The following is an 11,069-nucleotide window of genomic DNA, read 5'->3' on the forward strand; positions in this document are numbered from 1 at the left end:
TATTTTTATCTGATTTAAGAAAGAGTTAGCTGGGAAAGAGGCCCACAGAATATGAGTGAGGGAAAATTGCCTACAAGAAAAACAAGTGGGGAAATAGTCAAGGGCAGGGAAGAGACAGCTCCACCTGTTTTATACAGGTTCCTGGGCTCAAATCCAGTTGTATATGGGTTGGGTTCCCCACCTGAGGGGTTGCTCAAGCTGCAGAGTTGAGGGGTTGGCACTCTGTGGGACTGATGAGCTGAAGAGTTAACAGGATTCCTGACTCCAGACCCATCCTACTCTGAGAAGCAAGAGACTGTTGAGGGGCCTGACCGGAGGGCTAGAGTCATTACCAGGAAATACCATGATTACTCCCTCCAGGGTAAATTCTGGACTTAATGTACAGTGGTAAAAGGATGTACTACAAAAGTAGAACAAAGTGACCTCATGTTCATTTCATGGTTGTTTTACTGAAACCAGTAGTTCCCCATCTTTTTGGTGAGTAACCTCCCTCTTGGGGTGGGGGTCGTGGGTTAACTATAGTCATGACATGACCAAGTCTGTCCTGCATCTGTGGAACTTGCAACCTCCCAGTGTCCTCTCATAAAGACTGTGACCCCTTTAGGAATCAGTGACTTGAATATGCCTGTGTGACAAGTTTAACTATGCTGGGGAAGAGGGGGGCCATGGTTAGGGATTTTGGTTTAAAGTGCTACATTTTATTGCTAGTAAGAAGTGTTTATTCGAGGCCAGCAGCTGGTTGAGAGTGTGGCTGCTAGGCACATGTAGGCTGGCCTCAAGCATACTGCACTAAGGTGGCTGTCTTGCAAGTCAGAAGTTGTGTAGCCACTTCTGCAGAATAATGGTCTCTTACTCAGCACTGCTGCTTAGCCAGCCTTCTGCCCTGTATGGCTGTGGCTACACTACTGCTAGCCAGAGTGATATGATGTGCTTGAGGGCACTGCTGTGGGGCACAGCATATTAGTCATATATGCATGTCCATAGTTTCTCTTGTGAAGCTAGTGAACACGCAAAGGGTTATTATCAAAAAGGGTAGTGCTTAACTGTAGTCTCTTAAATTTTGTGAATGTGGTTTGTTTTGAGCGTTCTCTCCACCCAGAAAAAGTCCATATAAAAATAGTTCAGGGCTGACTGGCCAGTTGTCAGCTTAAGGCAGGCGCAGGCAATTATTTTGGGCAGAGGGCTGCTTACTGAGTTTTGGCAAGCCATTGAGGGCCACATGACAGGCAGTCCAGGCCAGATAAATATTTTCTAAATTTTTTAGGGGCCCTATGGGCCAGATAGAATGGCCTTGCGGGCCGTGTTCGGCCCCTGGGCCGCATTTTGCCCACTCCTGGCTTAAGGTGATTTTCTGCATACTAAAGAATGCTTAAAATGGTGAAAGCATATTTCATCCCCAGCCAGATTTCTGAAAAAATTTTTAAAAAAAAAAAAAAAAAAAAAGGTGTTAGCCTCTGGACTCAGAATGAGCTTCCTTTCAGTCTGAAAGGTGACTGCTATACATGAAATGGGGACTTATCTTGGGTTTGGAGGTGCACCAATATATCGGTCCATATTGTATCAGCACTGCTAAAAAGAAAATTGACGTTATTTCTAATCAGCTTTTTTGGTTAGTGTAGCTGATAATGTCACTGATTAAATGCTGCTTGCATGCGTGCAGCCCCAAAATTTGCTGTAGCCCGCAGCAGGCCCCCCCACTGGGAAGAGGCCTGTGCAGTCCCTAGCCCCGAGCTTGTAGCAGGCAGCCTGCCCGCTCCCTGTGCACATATTTGGGGGACACATGCCCTCCATGCCTCCGTCAGGGGTGTGCGTAGCAGCAGGGGCTGCCCTCTGAATGAGCCACCCACGGCTCCGTCCTGCGCCCTGTCCCGCCCTGGCTGGGTAGCGCCTGCCCCAGCCCCACTCCCTCCCTTGCTGCGGGGGCCTCAATCTGCCCCCTCCACACTCCTTCCCTCCCGCAGACTTACTGGCTCAATGCTGCTTTCCAAGCTGCTGGGCTGCATATCAGCTATCGGATCAGGATTGGCCGATATGGCTGGTTAATAATCGGCCATTGGTATTGGCTGAAAAAATCTTTTATCAGTGCACCCCTACTTGGATTAGGTGTAGTTACCAAGCTTGAATGTATGCACACCCAACATGGGGGAAAGTGAGTGATTTTTTTTTTTTTCAAAAGTTATTGAAAAATGCTCTGAAAACAGTCTTACCAGTTTTACTGTAAGTTCTTCCACTGAAAAAACCCCTGATAAACAAGTGGATAAATTAAAAATGATTTAATTCTTTATTCTGTGGTTGGTTTAACTGTACTTAGAAGGTCCACATAATTTGTGTGTGGTGTGTTCAAGAGAGATCAAAGCTACCCTGTAACTCTGGAGTTCACCTACATTTTTTTGAATTGCTAATTAATCTGAGAGAAGGGTGAGAGAAGAGGAAGGAAGTTCCAGATGTGATTCACAGTATATTGTGCTGGCTAGAAGATATTTCAAATATCTTGTTTTGAGCCATTGTCGTTAATGTATTGATTTTTTTTTTTTTAAGAGTTACCCAAGTCAGTATGAAAAATACTTTCTGTTAAGTGTTGGTATGTATTTGTCTTCTCCTGAAATATATTAGATTATATTGAGTTACTTTTTCATCTTTTGGTAACAACTTTAATGGTACCAAAGAACTTAATACTTCAAAGTCCCTTGCATTATTATAGAGTAGTGTGTTCAAGTACACTATATTACCATTGTATCAATGACAAATCCATGCCAAAGGAAAGCATTGGAACTTTTATAGTTTACGGAGGATATAGGTACACCAAAGTGAGAAAAAAAAAAGTTTTTGTACACTTTTTTTAAATGTTAGAGAAACTGAAGAAACTATGTATAAAGCATGGCATACCTAGTATGAGAGAGATTTTTTTGGCTGTGTTGCTTTGAAAAAAACTTGTCTTTCAAAGAATTATTGCCTGTGATATTTAGGATTAAGCATAAACATTTAAGCTATAGGCTTGTGTTTTATAATTTTTTTTAATGTAAATCATGCAGAGCACAATTTAAAGTCTGATTTATCCCTGCATTAATTGATTGAATAGATTGAAGGTTAAAACCTAAACTTTTTATGGGATAATTCCTAGGAAATCTGATTATTTTGATCAGTTTTCAAATCGGCGCTTTATAACACTTTACGTGACTTGCTCTTAAAGACAGTCAATCCATATTATTTAAAAAAATCTGTTACTTGTACTATTATATTGAATGGTGAAGAATAACTTAATTAAAATAACTTAGAACATAGTAGTTGTGTTTCTGTTGATTTAATGGTTCTCATACTGTGTACAGCACTCCTGTGTCTAGATCTCACATTTGTTAGAGAAATGCTTGGAGTAGGTAAAATTGAGAATAAAAAAACAGATTTTATTTTTAATAAATTATTTTTTCCCCTTTTACAAACCATACATGTGTTGAGGTTTAAACTATTCATATTCTTCATTTTTACTTTTGAAGTTTTAAAGAAAATTAAACCAAGACTGATGGAAGTCCCTGGCTAAATCTCCATAACCAGAGTTTGATGAAGTGCCAAATTTAGCTTTTGACTGTAGTAACCTCTTTCATATGCAGACCAGTGCTTTCTTAATTTTATTTCAGGTCAATGAGTTCATTCATTGTTGAGAACTGGAGGTTGAAAAAGAAATATGGGATTTCCTGCTTTTTCCAATCTGTTGGCAATAAAGGTAGAAAGAAGTGCGAGTAGATATGAGGTCTGCTAGATTAAAGTATTTGAAAGACACAGTAACAAGATACAAGGTCATTTAACTATAGCTAAAACTATATTTAATAAATCAGTTTACCAAAACATGTTTTGCATTTAAGACATTTTTAGCTTACCAGTACATTCAACAAGGCCTAATCTGCTAGTAAGATTTTAAAATTATTTTTTATGTATTCTTATGGATACTTCATTTCTAAATATAGCTACTATAATAAAATGTAAATATAAAACCCCGAGAACTGAATGTATTACGTTTTATTACATTTTTTTAATGAATATGTATAGATACATTATATATTTTCTGGCAAAAAGTGGCAAATCCAGTGTAAAGCCTATTGTTAGCTGAAAATGGTTATCATCTAGTGAAAATTATACTTTCTTTGGGGAAAATAACTACAAAGTACAAATGAAAAATAAGATTAGAATTGATTATATAAAGTGTGATTTTTACACTGGTGACTTATATCACCTTCAGTCAACTTGCCCTGGAAATGTTTAAAGAGTTATTGGAAATTAAAACAAAAATTCATCATATATAAGCATAAAACCTATGCCAGAAATTTTTTATTTTGGAAGACCTGGTAAGATTCTAAATAGCAGTTTGGTTAGCTGTCCTCTCAGTTGGTTTATTTACCTGACATTGCTAATAGTCACTCATAGATTGAATAGATTTCATAGATGTTAAGGTTGGAAGGGACCTTAGATCATAGAGTCTGGCCCCCTGCCCTGGGTAGGAAAGAGTGCTGGGGTCAAGTGACCCCAGCCAGGTGCTTGTTCGGCCTCCTCTTGAAGACCTCCAAGGGAGAGCACCACCTCGCTTGGCAGCCCATTCCAGATTCTGGTAACTGTTACCATAAAGAAGTTCTTACTGATGTCTAACCTAAATCTGCTGTCCGTCAGTTTGTGGCTGTTGTTCCTAGTTACTCCAAGGGGTGCCCTGGTAAACAGAGCAGCTCCTATTCCTTGCTGTTCCCCCCCTGAGACATGTGTAGATGGCCACCAGATTCCCTCTCCTTCTCCTGTGGAGGCTGAAGAGATCCAGGTTCCTCAATCTCTTCTTGTAGGACCTTACCTGTCAATAAGACCTACTTTGCATTTCTTTTTCTTTATTGGATTTATATTAATGGCATTATAATAAAGCACTCCATTTAACATTCTCCTGCATGGCCAGCACTAGCTCCTGTTCACACACGCACAGGCTGCGTCAGTGAGGGACAGCAAAAGTGTTGTTGCCTCCAAGGGGAATTGCTCTAGTGGTAATTTTTCCAGAGTGTACCTCACTGCTAATGAATACATAATGTGAGAACACTGCATTTTGGTAGGCCCTTATGTTCATTTCTACAAGAGCCTGACCAAAAAGATATAACCTTCAAATAAATAAAAACAAAGTGAGTGTGGTTGTGATTCAAATAAATAAAGATAAGATAGTGAGGCTTTGATTTTTCTTTTCGGATGAAGCTATAGCAGCATGAAGGGGACAGTAAAACCATGAAAGACATGTATTTAGGTGCAGATTCTATGTAAGGTAGCTATGGACTGCCCTAGGAAGCCTCTTTTTCAAGTCATGGTGTAGGAAGCTGGGCTGGAAGGCATGGGACTAGCATGTATAGTGATGCTATAATTCTGCACAGAGCTATTGCTGACAAACTACTTGGGTTTCTGTTGCCATAACGTAGTCAAACTTAATATCTAAATTGGTAATATCTTAACTGGTATTAAGCCAGTTCTGCTCCCACTGTCTCTTGGGATGCAAGGTTTCTATTTGGCATAGAAGTTCACTCTGAGGTTTATAATTCCCTTGCACTTCTGCTGCTAGGAATGCTGACTCGGACAAGGATGCTGACATTTGAAGTACTGTATAGTTTAGACCTGTTTTTTTATATGCTGGAGACAATCTTAACAAGTGCTTCTTTTGACGCAGTTGCATTAGCAGCTATGCCTAGTGGAAAGCGTATAGGGCAGGAAAGTCGTCTCTACTCTTCATTCCACTGCCCTTTCATCCACACCTTGGTTGCATCCAGGATTTGTTATGCCAGCTGTGAACAAAGAATTTCAAGGTCTTGGAGAGAGATCAGCATGAGAGGCTGATATAGCTGGTGGTTGGAGGAAGGTCACTTGCCAAGGAGATTTGAAAGATAGCTGACATCCACAGAACTGTAAAGGCCAGAATTGTGAGCTTTTTGAAGTAATATCCTTGACACCAGCCTAGAATGAGGTCTTAATACAAGGTTTTAATGTTTGGGACATACTGTGTTATAAACTTTCCTTCAGTCAGTTAGAGGTTTTGAAGCTTTGAAAATGGTAAGCTCTGAAAGACAGCACTGAAGGACTTTTCCACCAAAAATACAGATCCTGTGTGATTTAACATTTACATCACGTTTCTTAAAAGGTTTCTTTTGTATTACTGTTTAATGGATGTCAGTCTCTGCTGCAAAGATCTTTACTTTAGTGTATAGCTAAACTGTTTGGCAAATAGTAGAAACTTTGGTCTTTTTCCTGAATACTAAGAATCAGATCCAGTCAAGCCTCAAAATTACTTCAGATTTATTCCAATTCTCACAGAAGCCCATGGAAGCTTAACATTGATGTTCTTATTAATTGAATCTTTCCCTTTACAAAGAGAACACCAGTGTTTGAAGCTAGCAGCTGAACAGGGCATGTAACTTTTTTTGTTTTTCCTGTTCAAGAAGACAGAGGATACAGCTAGGGAATCATCTACCTTGAATCTTGTCCTGACCAATAGGGAAGAACTGATGGAGGATGTGAAGGTGATGGGTAACTTGGGAGCTGGTGATCATGATGTGACAGGATTCCAGATCCTGAGACAGGGAAAGCATGAAATCAGCAAAATTAGGAGGCTAGACTTCAAAAAGGTAGATTTCATCCAATTTCAGGAGTCAATAGGCATGATGCCATGGAAGGTTAGACTGAAGGATAAAAGCACCCAGGAGGGCTGGGAGCTTCTAAAGGGAAGCCCAACAAGAAACTGTCCCCACAAAATGCAATAAGAAGAATGATAATGAAAAGAAACTTAGGAGAGTAATATACAGCTGTAAGGCAACGGAAAAAGAAGAGGTGATAAAAATGAAATGAAAATGTTCTCATTACAAGAAGACTTGGAGTAAGAATAAACAGGTGATTATGAGAAAACAGAAAAGATTAAAAGGAAGAAAGAAACTGATTCTTTTTTGTTTTTAAATAATAAATTCTGTGCCATGTAGCATATTGGGAAGCAAAATTGCAATAAGATGTCCATTAAAGGAAATTTCTTAGGCAAGTGCTGCATAGCTCTTTTAATTTGAAAAACGGTGAAAATTGCAAGTGAAACTAATGGTTCTTGTATGAAGAAATGCTGCTTAATGCCAATCTGTTTTAACTGACCACTTGCTGCAGTAATTGGTAACTTGTCACTGGGTTTCCCATTTTGCTAGTTCAGTTCTTGACCATCATGCATACTCTTTCTTTTCACGCTTCTAGCCAGGGCATTCTTAGAATACTAGGTGGCTGTCACCCATATGCCTTTTCAGAAAACTAGTGGTCCTCTGGCATGGGTCCTTATTGCTTCTTTTGGTAGGCCTATGCAAGAGGTTGAAACCTTGGTACACATGACTAATGTCAGTTTTGACTTCAGTAAATATTTCTCTCTCACTGGGAATACAACAAATATGCAGTGCACAATTTGGGAAAATCTTTAGCAGAAGTAATTGAATATTTGACAGGTTTTCAGTGAATAAGTCCATATTATTTGATAAACTCTTCAAGCTTGAAAGATATTTGAGTAACTTATTTGTCCATGTTTTTTCATCAATTGATGAATAATGGTAAAAAAGTTATTAGCAAATACCTTATTCGTTCAGCTCCTAATTTGCAATTTCTGCTCCAGAGAGGCCTAACTTGAAAATACTGAGTATTTCTTTCATGGCAGATCAGAGATGTGCTGTTAGAGTTGTGTGGGATTCTAGGTCTGGAATATCAGGGACATTGCATGACATACGTTAACAAAGCTGTGTGTGTAGGGAAGCTGTCACAGTGCCCTCTCCTCTTCATGCTGTAATGGCCTTAGTCAGTGCTTTGGGTCCTGTAGCTTCATGTGCATCTATTTTTAAAATGAATATTCAAAATAAAAATGACTACTTAAGGTAACGGGTGTCTCATGAGTAGTCACCGGGTAGATTTTAAATTTGTCTTTTTCTTTTGCTTTATGCAGACACGGTTATTTCTTAAGTGTCATATATTTGTTCTCATCATCACCATTATTATTATTATGGTATATATCCAATGTCGAATTAACATTTGAGTATATGGAGTTGTTGCTTCCCAAACTTAACTGAAGTTGTCATGAGACATCTCTTTGAAGCTGATCTTCACAATGCCGAAGTTTTGTTAACTAGTTGTACAGTGTAATGGTTGACATTGGTCCACTTGCAACACGATGGGTTCTGTTCAACAGGAATATTTTAATTGGTTTCCACTGTGCATTACTTTAAAACTGCTTGTAGATATAGAAATCCTTGACATATGTTTTGTTTGTTCCTGAAAATACATGCTTTATTCTGCTTTGGTCATTCAGCTTAGTTTTATGTGATTGTCAGCTGGAAAAAAAAATACTGCGTTTGGCAGCACTTCAACAGCAAAGCAGCTTCCTGCAGCCTAGGACTATAAACTGTATAATTTGTCCATGGAGGCCTATGCATTACAGAAATGAAAATTCCTTCTCTGACAGCATTCATTGCTTAGCACACAGCAATTTGGCTGTCAGAAACAGCTGGCACCGTAGGGTGGGACAATAGGAAGGGGGAGAGAAGGAAGTGCTTACTCAAAGCACCCACTGAGAGGATCAAGTTGCACAGTCTGTCATTAACAACAGACTGTACCATGATCTGAGATGCAGCTTTATGTCTGAGCAGGAGTCTGTGGCTCAGATAGTAGGTATTTTTACTGAACAGTGGTGGGGAGAAGTCCTTGCATTAAGTTATACTGAATATGGCCTGTGTCTATATGAAGTTATGCATTGAAGTGGAAGGAAGTTCTTTTTCAAGGTTAGGTGAAGTTTTACTTATTTCTTCTGTGGCATGGCAGGGGGAAGGGGAGGTCAAAAAGTTGTGAAAGTAATTCTTGGAGGGTTTGTCTTTTAAGCCTGTAGTTTTCAGTCTTTTAAGTCTGTGGTCTGGTAGCCAGTTACAAAAAAACAGCAGACATAACTATTAGTATTTAACCTGTAAGAAAGTCAACTGAGCAGCAGTGGAGGAAAAAAAAAATCTGTATTTTTTCAGTATGTCATGTGGGCCCCCCTGCCCCCACAACAGAACAGTACTTTACTCTTGATTTCTGTCTACCTACAGCTTGGTTTTGTTTCCTCTGTATTGATTCTCATGATTCATTGAACATGATCTAAGTAAAAAGCATACTTAAATGATAGTGGAGACAGCTGTCTGTTAAAGTAGGACATTTATACGTGGTGTAATGGCGCCAGATTCTTTTTTTTCCCTTGACTTTTCTGTTGTAATGTGTGTACACACTAGCAATATTTCATTAAAGGTTTATTTTCTTTTATAAAGCACCTGTGTCTTGCCTTTATGTGAAGTTTAAAGAACTGTATTTTTGTTATTGCAAACTTCAGTATCATTTTTGGCTCTTGAAGGGCCAACTATTGTGTCTGTGGTTATCTTGCTTGTTGCATTTTTTTAAGTTGAAAAGATTTTACAGTGTGTTCCAGAGTCCCTGTCAAAAATGTGCAGAGGAAAGAAAAGCCTGACTTTCCCCCGCCAAGCTAGGTGGTTGACTAGCTAGCCGGACTGTTTAAAATGTACGTATGGGGAATTTGGATAAAGACAGAAACGTTAGAATACCCTGGGAACTGATGTGTGGCTTTTCCTGTTTTAATCTGTTCTACTTTGTATGACACAGGCTGAAGTTCCAGATGTTGTTTTGGATTAAAGATAGTGGATGGAAAAATAAGCTTTCTTTAATAATAGTGTCAGACTGGCTGGTTCTGTATTGACAGCAAAATGGAGAGATAAGAACTCTTTTAATGGAGCATACAGTATCTAAAGTAACCAATAAAACAATGCTGTTTTCATATTGGCACTGATCAATGCCAACTGCAAGAGGAGACAGCTGCAGAGACTGACAAGTATTAGCATAAAAACTGAATGTTAACTTATGTGAGGAGGTGTGGGGTTTTTGTTATTGGTGTATACATGGTTTTCTTAAAAGTTATTTTTTAATACTCTGTGAAAAGAAAACATTACGTTTAAATTTTATAGCATTGCATTGAGGGCTGTGGTGAGAAGAAGCAGGGGATAGAGGGTATTTAAAATGCATTCTCCGATGGTTTCTATTTGTAGTCTGTTAGCACCATATTTTGTACTGGTCTCTAGTGTGATTTGGTTTATTTCCACCCCACTCTTCCCCTCAAATGATTTCTCAAATCTTTTAGAAAGATTCCTTTTAATGGTATCTGCAATTCTGTTCATTTCCTCATTTTAATCTTGGTTACATTCTTCTCCCAAGTCCTAGCAAATCTGACAAACAGTGATTGCAGCTTTTCCGTTCAGTAGAATGCCTTCTCCTTCCTTCTCATCAGTATCTGATAAATTATTGTGCTGTTTTAGCAAAGCTGGCTTCCTCCAGACTCCCTGACCTTGGAAAGCAGCTGTTCCAACAGTAAGTATTTCATGTATGCTGATCCATGGCATAATACTGAAAGTTACAGGATGTAGTACCAGCCAACTTCATGCTGTATAGAGTTAAGCAATTATTATTCTTCAGCATCTTAAATCAGTGGTTCTCAGCTAGCATGCCACAAGATCCTTTCAAGGGTGATGTGGGGAGCCACACAATGTTAGCATGCCTAACTGTGCTAACATGATTGACAAAGTAAAACCACAGATTTCAAGTAGAAATTCATAATGTTAAAAATATTTTGACCACTTGAATCTTTCTGAGTTCTTTGCACCAGAAGAATTGTTCTATTACTTTTTTTGTAACCAAAAAACAAGTGTAAGCCAAGAACTGGCATTTTCTGATGGGTGACTTAAATCTCACAAAGTTGAAAACCACTGATCTAAACACTTGTCTGTGTTTAACTGCTGCTGCTTGCAGTTGGGTTTAACAGTCTAAGCAGATTTATTAATCAGAAACAAACTTTTTGTTTTGTGTTACTGAGTTTCTTGACACTTTCTCTTTGTTTTTATTCTCTTTCTCTCTGTTGTCAGGAAATGGCAATTGAGTATTGTGGACACAGTAGCTTAGACTTTGAGCCAAGCCTAGTTGTTTTCAATCTGATTTTGGCCTGTTTTAGCTCAGTTTTG

At 38.9% G+C, this 11,069-nt stretch overlaps 1 protein-coding gene across 4 annotated transcripts in view; it reads left to right on the plus strand.

Moving 5' to 3' along the window:
* Positions 1 to 11,069, plus strand: part of ACVR1 (activin A receptor type 1) — a 190,378-nt gene that overhangs the window by 24,462 nt on the left and 154,847 nt on the right. The window contains exon 3 of one of the 4 annotated variants that reach the window (XM_019522375.1): positions 7,891 to 7,895. The exons of 1 other annotated variant lie outside the window; for it this stretch is intronic. The gene's annotated coding sequence lies outside the window, so the exon portion shown is untranslated. Of the gene's footprint in view, positions 1 to 7,890; positions 7,896 to 8,597; positions 8,682 to 11,069 lie in introns of those variants that run through there. 2 more of the 4 variants (XM_019522379.1, XM_019522376.1) reach the window with 2 other exon arrangements.

This window comes from Gavialis gangeticus, unplaced genomic scaffold (assembly GCF_001723915.1).
Source record: "Gavialis gangeticus isolate Ggan-Ray unplaced genomic scaffold, GavGan_comp1, whole genome shotgun sequence".
NCBI classification, from domain to species: domain Eukaryota; kingdom Metazoa; phylum Chordata; order Crocodylia; family Gavialidae; genus Gavialis; species Gavialis gangeticus.